General features: G+C 34.9%; 1 pseudogene; it reads right to left on the reverse strand.

Annotated features, from left to right (window-relative positions):
* Positions 1–3,721: 3,721 nt before the first annotated feature.
* On the reverse strand, positions 3,722–7,179 carry LOC149577557 (uncharacterized; annotated as a pseudogene).
* Between the last annotated feature and the right edge of the window lie 1,922 nt (positions 7,180–9,101).

Raw genomic sequence — 9,101 nt, forward strand, 5'->3', positions numbered from 1 at the left:
CCAGAAAACCAATCCATGAGTGAAAACATAGAATGACTTGCTATGAGATCGATAATGGTGTTGATGTTAGGGAGGGGAAAGTCATCTTTAGGACATGCTTTGTTTAAATCCCAAAATTTGATATAGATGTGTATGTTGCCATTCTTCTTTGATATGGGGACAATGTTGGAGATTCATGATGCATACACTAGAAGCCGAATGAAATTGGTACTAATGAATTTTTCCAATTCTACTTTCACTAATAGGGCTATATGAGGATGCATCTTTTTGAGTTTTTGTTTCACTGGCTTGACCTCTTGAGAGATGTTATGATGGTGGAGGATTAAGGTCAGGTCTAAGTTGGTCATGTCCACATAAGACCATATGAAGTTTATCTATCTTTCTTTGAAGAATTTAATGAATGCCTTCCTTTCTTTTGGGTTCAAGGATTGTGCCTAATAAATGACCTTTGGTTCTTGTTTGATGCTGATGTTGACTGGTTCCATTGGCTCAATCAAAATAGAAGATCACTCCTCAGACTGTTCATGTAAGGTATCAATTACCCCATCTATAGGTACCATAGTTGGGTTTTCACCTTGGGATGCATCACTTCTATTTGTTTTCATTTTTTATTATCAAGATTAGCCACAACTTGGTGGTGGTCAATAAGGTGTTGGGGTGCTTGTCCTACTCTAGTGTGACTGAGGTGATTGATACCCAACTTGACCAAATGCTCTTCTTCCATTCTTCATTGATGAGATGGTTCAACCATGTTAAGGTAGATGAAAATTTCACAGTCAATGTCAAAATGAGGGAGGTGATGAGGCTTGATTGTATCCTAGTTAATGAGTTCAGGATGGACTAGGGAAAGAGATTCGTAGTATGGGAAGGGTTCAATGGGGTTTAAAGACATAACTTCATTAGATGGATCATACGCTATATCTATCAGATCTATAACATGGACTTCTTATAGAGTGTCAAGGAAAGTAGAGCTTGTGAGAGGTTCGTAGTAATCATCTTTGACTTCTACTAGGAAGAAGTCAAGGAATAAGGTTTGAAATTGAAACCCTTCAATGTGTTCATCTTCCAATCCATCTTGCTACATACTCTATTTCTTGGTGAAGTGGATCTGGAACTATGATTTTTTCTTTGTATAGCCAAACTGTCGAGGGTGGCTATGTGGACAACATCACATTCTTTATCATGGAGAGATTCCTCAGATACTGACTCAAATTCCCTTTTAGTGGAATCATCATCGCCTTCGTTATTAGAGGCATTTATGGGTAGTTCTTTCGTGGAATGTGAACTTGAGAGGGACAAATTCACATTTATAATATCAGTTGTTGCTGGGGTATAAATATCCTTTTGTTTGGGTACCCATAACAAGGTAGAAGAGGAAGAATCATTATTCTTTGGATGAGCTTTGGAAGAGGTTTGCGTTCTTGTCTTATCCATCATACCTTATCCCTATTTTAGATTTATTGGACCTAAACTGTGCTATCAAAGGTTCAATGATTCCTTTCCCTTTCCCTAAGGGACCATCTCCCATGTATCCCATCTTTTTCATTAAGTCAAAGCCTTTCCCATGTAGGTGGGAGGAGATGTCAATGTTCTATTGACTGATGTCTTCCACTTGGTTTGGAGGTGTGCCACTTGCTTTGATAAAATGCACATGATATGGTTTGGTGGAAGTTTTTTTCCATGAGACCTCAGAGAAAGTGGGGGATCAAATAGGGAGACTAAGTACTCACCTACCCCTTTATGGTGCAACTTACACTTTCTATCAAATTCCTTCATTAGTTTATCGATTTCTTCATAGTGTAGTTGATTAGGATCTTTTGATGATGATGGCAGTGAAGGAGAAAAAGGACCCGAACAAACCACTTTCGCTTTACCCTTGGTTGATGTTGATAAGTTTTTGCTCATTTGGTTAGTGGAGTGTGAAGTACCTATAACTATAGATTGGCTGATGGCATTTGTCGGTATGTTAGCTTCTTCTCTGTTATGAGGGACAAGTGAGTTTCAATCACTAGTACATTTTCACTTGTTTTTCTACCATAATTTTTGACCAAAGCTATAATTCCTTCTTCTTTTTTCTTTTCATTCTCGCGTTGGTCGAAAATAAAAATTTTGTGGCCGATTTGGTCAAAATGTTGACCAACCTATGTATTCTTAAGTTGAATTTTGACCAACTCAATGTTATAACAAAAAAAAAGGGTTTCATTCATTCACGGGTTAAAAAGAAAAAATTTCATTCATTCACGAGTAATGCATTTCCTCATGCACTGATTTACACTGACTACTGGGATTCCTTGAGCTTTTCCACCGGTAAGGGCTTGCCATAGACCTGCTTACCACATGAGTGAGAACCTAGGTGAAGTGTAAGTTGGTTCATAGCTAGGCAGCAAGCCACGAGTCATTTCTCTCTATTTTGTTTGGCCGAGTCATGCACCGCAATGCCCTTTCTGATAATGCTTGCATTGTTGGCTACAAACAACACAAGAAGAAGACAACGAAAGATTTGAGAAGAGGTCTAAATTTGTGACATTGCTCGGCTAGTACCAAATTGGTATTTCTCCATTCTCCTTTTACTAGGGTTTCAACTTATGTGCAGTTGCTTGCATTTTCAAACACTCTCCAAATGTAGTTTTTTCAGGAATTACCATATATTCTAATACATCTCATTTCAAAAATGCTTGTTTAAGCCACAAATATGGGATGAATTTATTGTATCCTAAGAATTTGATTTGTAATGGCTATATGGCACCTCAAATTTTCTTGCGGCTCATCAAAAAATACTGTTCCAAGGAAGTGATAGGAAAAAGCTATGATTAAAAATGCATTTGCACATCTAATTTACTCTAACCAAAAACATTCTTAAGTAGAAAAAAGGGATGAAGGATCAAGAACCTCTTCGTGAACCAAAAATTTCTCTATTCAAATCAGTATGCATATTCGTGCTCATTTCTTCACTAGTCTATAAATGATTTTTAATTTTTAATCTCCAAGATAACCATGAACTAAATGAAATCACCAACATCCAAATCCTTCAGGTCAATTTAAGTGTGTGGAATCCTTCATGCTTAATTAAAGCGTGTGGTTTCCCTTATGGATCTATCTCTCTATATTAAAAGGAGAGAAAGTTGTTTGCATTAGATATCCATATCACAAAACTACCATATTTTTCTCAGTGTATATAGTCCCTTTTGGATAGTTCTACCTCATTTTGAGGCAACTATACTCAAATGTTAATTTGTTTCGTGGATTGATTTTGTGACAATTTTTAGCATCAATTTTTTGGATCATCCTACATGATCTATCAATGTTACTCTCCCATATCCTGATGATGGATCATGTAGTATGATCCGAAATGTTGATGCTAAAATCTGTCACACAATTTATCCCAGAAACAAATCAGCATTTAACATGGATTGTGAAGATCTGGTAGACTTACCTGTATTTAAGTCATGTCAATTATTCATGATACATTCTTGGACATTTATTATCGTGGAATCTGCTTCTACATAAACAAGATAGGAAAACATGGCTTCATGCCAAGCAAATCTTCATGCTAAATCTTATAGTTTAAATCTCATTGTGATGATAAAATAGAAAATGTCAGTGTACTTCAACCATGAACTTTACATTGGTTAGCATGGAGAATAAATAGAAAGCAAGCACAAATTAGTAATATATGCATACTTTTGACTTGTATATTTAGCAAATAAGAAAAGAACATAGATTAAATATGAGGGGTTCCAAGCAGGCTAGTTAATACTAGTCTCTTTCTAATTTATTCCTTTGATATAAAACTTTAGGAATACTCAAAAAATTGTTCCTTCCTGGTATCCAATTAAACATCTTCACATTAGTTCAGAAACCCTAGGTCTGAAATTGAATACATGCATGCTGAAGAAGTTATAAAAAAAAATCAGATAGAACTCAACATATCTTAGGAAATTAAAATATACATCAATCTAGAATATTTGAAATAGGATTGAAGCATTTCACAAACCTTTGTAGTTGCTCCTCTAAAACCTCACACTTGGTAATGGCATCTGTGGATTGCATGTACTCCTCCTGAAGCTCTAGCTCCAAAGCATCCACTTTTTCAGACAACCCTTTCATCTTAGTTTCTGTTGCCTTGAATTGAGATTTAATATCTAATTTATGTGAAATCATGGTTGCTAGTTCATTCTCTAATAACTTCTTTGATTCCTTAGTAGATTCAAGTTGCATTTGCAAGTTTTCCAGCATTTGTTCTGATTTAGTAAGTTGACTTTCTGTGTGTTCAAGTTTCTCTTTAGTTGTAGGTAGGAGTACCTTTTAGATTAGCATTTTCACTCTTCAAATGCGTAAGTTGTTCCTCCAACTCTGTAACTTGATTCTGGGTGTGATCAAGCTTCTCTTTTGTTACAGTGAAGACTCCTTCTAGATTAGCATCCTCACTCTTGAGACATATGAGCTCCTCTTTTAACTCAATAATTTGATACTGTGTATGTCTAAGATCCTCTTTGGTTATAGCCAAGACTATTTCTAGATTTGCATTCTCACTCTTGAAGCACATAAGCTCCTCTTCTAACTCTCCAATTCTGCTTACTTGGGCCTTCAACTCAGATTCTAAAGATGTTTTTTCTACTTGAATGATGTTAAGCTTCCTAATTATGTATAAATTGCCACCAGCTAGTTGAAAGTGTAGGCTATTAGCCTTTTCTTCTCCTGAACGATCCTGAGCACTTTCTTGTCTTGTGAAATTATCTATACTAATCAAATTACGAAGAAAACTAGACTGCATCAGGTTGGGCAATTGGTTGCCAAAATCTGTGGCTTCATTTTGGAAGATTTCACTGAAACCAAGAGTAAACATTTTCCTAAATTGAGATAACAAAGATATCAGTTCAACAATTAACTCTGTAATGTTTTCTTTGCACTACAAAAAGTAATCCACTAACTGAGAAAACTCTTGAATTATAAAAACTAGTTTATCAGTATCTGATGATTTAAATTTTTGAGTCTTTTCAGGGTCTTGGGCTATAGATTGTAATAAATTAATGATGCTGACAATAGAAGTTGCAAAATCTATGTCAATAGAACTAATTCTAATCGTAGTATCAGAATGAGAAGTGAAGTTAGCTTTCATAGAAGACCAAATATGTGTCTGAGAATCTCTAGTACTTTCAGCATCTATTGCCATAGCATATTTGATCTCATCTAGTATTTTGTGCAAGTCTGCACCATTAGCATCAACAGAAATGATCATATCATGCTTTTCTTTGAGACTAACTAGGGCAGATTCATTCCAAGTGTTTCTAGCTTGTAGAACAATTAGATTTTCTTGTAAATGGTTCATTTTTTTAACAACTTAGAGTATTCCTGATTGACAATTTGAAGCTTTGATTCTTTTTGGCAAGAGCTTCTTCTAAGAAAGCTCTATCTTCTTGATTAGATGAAATATCAAAACTTCGTGAAACATTCTTGTTAGTTAGTTCATATCAATTTCCTACTTCTGCCTTATCCAATCTAGTTGAATCCATGGAAACCAATCTCTCCATCTCAAGGAAATCATCCATCAAATCTACCTTGGACACATCACTTAGCTTCTTAGCTTTACCAATGACCTTTTCTATTTTGATATGATCCAGCTCTACAATCAGTGCTGAAGCCCATGACTCTGCACTAGGGTCACCATCATTCCTATCCTCGAAAATGGAAGACAAGCTTGGTGGATTGCTTGTGCTTTCATTTCTTGATCCTTCCAAATGCAACTCAAGTGCAGGTTTTCCTTGCCTTCACCTCAAAGATTCCAACCGTTGTTTAATAGTGGAGAGTTTGGCAGCTATTCTAGCACACATGACTCTAGAAGCCTTAAGCTAACTATTTTTCTTTGAGAGAGCATCTTTTAGCATCTTGTTCTCTTCTTTTATTGTCAGCACTTTTCCTGTATGGTATTCAGTTGCTTTCTGAGAATGTTCTTTGTGTTTATCATTTAATGTCTCTACTAGAGAACATGGTGAACCAACACCCTTACTAAGTGACTTCCTCAATTTGATATCCCTAGACTCCCTTCCAGTAGTATCTACTTCAAGTTTCATTTGAGCTAGTGTAGTAGGCCCTGGTAATAATTTTTCAAGAAGACCTCTTAGCCTTTTACACTTGGCCTCTAACTTGGTAACTTTCTTAACTATTTCTATTTGTTGCTTGCTAGTAGCCTGGGAAGATTTCTTACCAATATCCCTTTCATCAATTATTATACCCAGTTCTTTGTTAAGCGCATGAAGTTTATATTTGAGGCCAACATTCTTACTTTCTAATATCTCAAGTTTAGTTTGAAGAACTTTAGCCTCAGACTCAAATTAGTTTCTGGGTTCTTTCAAATCAAATAATGCTTTTGAATTTTCCTGAAGAGATGTGGATGCTGCATTACTTCTTGCTTCTGGCTCATTTAGTAGCTACTCAAATTCTATTATTCTAGAATCAAGCTCACATTTTGATTTGTCCCATTCTCTAGTCTTTTTCACCATAGCCTCCTGAAGCTTTTGTTCCTATTCCTCTCTTGAACTCCTAAGCTCCCGTGAAATTACTTGATTAAGTGTCTATATTTTTTTAAATCAAATCATATTTGAGGGTTCATGATGAAGAAACTCTGAAATTAGTGCTCAATATTTTGATTCTATCACAACATTTTGTTTAGCATGTTTAACAAGAGAAAACCCAAACATTATTGCATTAGGAGAGAAAGTATTTGATTTTGTAAAAGTTTGTTTATACTATATTTATTAATCAGAGAAAATATGGGAATTTCCTCTATACAGATTCATTAGTACTAATTCAGTGGATTTCGCAACTAAAGTCTGCCCCAAGCAATTCTCAAGTGCCACAGTCAAGCTTTGAGACTGTTAAGAGAGGTAAAGGGAAACCTACACAAAAATCTTCCGATTGTGGGAAGGATTAGTCCAATGTGGTGGATTGTTATGGAAAGGATAACCTCAAAGTGTTGAATGAAAATTCATTGGGACCAAAGTTAAGACGTGAGCATTTGTCTCCTATAAGATCTTTCCCAAGTAAGAAAAGCTATTGATTGTGTCTTTGTCTCCACCACAAGAAAATCCAAACTCCAAAACCCATTAAACATAAGAGGCCCAGACTTACATTGAATGAGACTGCCACTTCATGTTTTCTAGAGTCTCTAGCTGGTACCATACCTATAAAAGAGTTATTTAGCTAAGTAAATCAAATAAAGATTGAAAAGATTGAAGAAGCAGAAATAACCTCACCTTCTCATGAATTCATTGTAAAAGCCATGGGTGCTAGAGACTCCCCAACACAATTTTGCATAGTACCTCCAAATAGTAGAGGATTTCCTTTGATACTGGCAAATTCCAAACACCCAAACCCCAAAACCAAAACTTCATCAATTATATTTTAATACAAAAATGCATTCACATGTGAAACATAATTCCCACATAGCATAAGAGGGAAGATTGTTCATACATGATAGTTCAAGCATGAGTCATGGTTACCAACCTAGTCAGATTGTTGTGGGACAAATCTCCAAAAATGGGGCACACAGGTTAAATACTAAAACAAAACCTAGCATAAGATGAACCCAAATGGAAAATAAAATATGAATAAAGAGTAGAGCCTTACATAAATTCTTTAGGAAGTGGACTTGATATTTCATTGTTTTTCAATAGCCTGCACATGTCACAAAAATTAGTGCATTTGTCTCATACTGTAATGCTCATACCTTAATGCTCAGGCATTCATTTTAGAAAGTGATGTCTTGTTCTTTTCCTTAGAAATCAGTCAAAATGGATACAAAAATTTTGTTGTCACAAAATTCCCAAAAATACCTCAATAGAGACAAACATATTGAAGTTTGAAGCCATTGCAACACACTTGCCTATTGACACAAATGGATATTTTCAAGATATATTCACAATTGGTAATGCAATGAGTCCAATTCTTTTAGATGAATGTAGCTTAGAGCCATGAAAATAAATTTCACTTGGGTTAAATTTCATTCTACATATGTTGGTTTCAAGTATACATTTGACATCTTTGCTAGAAATGGGTTTATTAAGTAATATAGTAACATAAAGGAGTAACACAAATTGTCAATGTTTAGTTTCATCTAGATTACCATGATTAGTAGGTAGATACGAACAAGATGGTTTCATAAACAAAACATTATAAAGTACTATAATTTTTTCGTTAAGAAATGTTAGGGTTAGGTCAAGAATCATGGATGCAATTGCAAAGAAGTTGCATATTCTTAGCGATTGCATACAAAAAATGGTGGTAGAATGTAGGTGTAAAGCCAATTTACCCACTCACTTAGCATCTTTTTAACTGAGGAAATTTGAATGATTCACACTCATATATAAATCATTTCAAGCAAAGAAATAAACATTCTCTAAACAAGAAAATACAAACCAAAATGGTTGAGCACAACCATTGTTGTAGATTCTAAGATTTCTCCAACCCACTACTGTCTTCCTCTACTACTGTATACCTATTTGTTGTAGGCAAAAATACAAAAGAATATCAAAAGTGTATACTTAGTTGTTGTAGGTAGAAATACAAAAGAATATCAGAAGGGTTATTGAGAAGCAAGAAGCATATTTAATTTGTAGCAATGCTGGAAATTTACCTACCCTTGTTCTGATTTGCAAGTTGCATACACAAACTCATGTGCTAATGGTTGTCTTAGGATTTTTCTTCATCCTTTTTTGAGAACCTAGGTTTGCTAGGTTTTGGTGTGGGACTAACAATTTGTTTGTTGTTTGAAGATAAGCTTCCCTCTTTCTATGATGTTCTAAGTAGATTTGAATTTTGCATTACTCTGAAGCTGCAATATTATTTTAAATAGTTTGATCATTTTATGTTGGATCCTTGGTATTTCAATCAGCTTCTAAAAAAGATCCACCCTATTTTGTTTTGTCAGACGTCTTAAACTTTTCTACATTATTCACTAGTTGGCGGGATCACAACTCTGATACCACTTTGAATGCCTTAACTAATAACTTGCAAACTATCACTTAGAGGATAATATTATGTCAATTTACATTGTAAAATGTTATGTACATATGTAGAGGATAATTTTTTAAAATTTAATAAAG

This window comes from Cupressus sempervirens, chromosome 1, assembly GCF_028749045.1.
Source record: "Cupressus sempervirens isolate cs-2001-9-10 chromosome 1, ASM2874904v1, whole genome shotgun sequence".
In the NCBI taxonomy this organism is placed as follows: domain Eukaryota; kingdom Viridiplantae; phylum Streptophyta; class Pinopsida; order Cupressales; family Cupressaceae; genus Cupressus; species Cupressus sempervirens.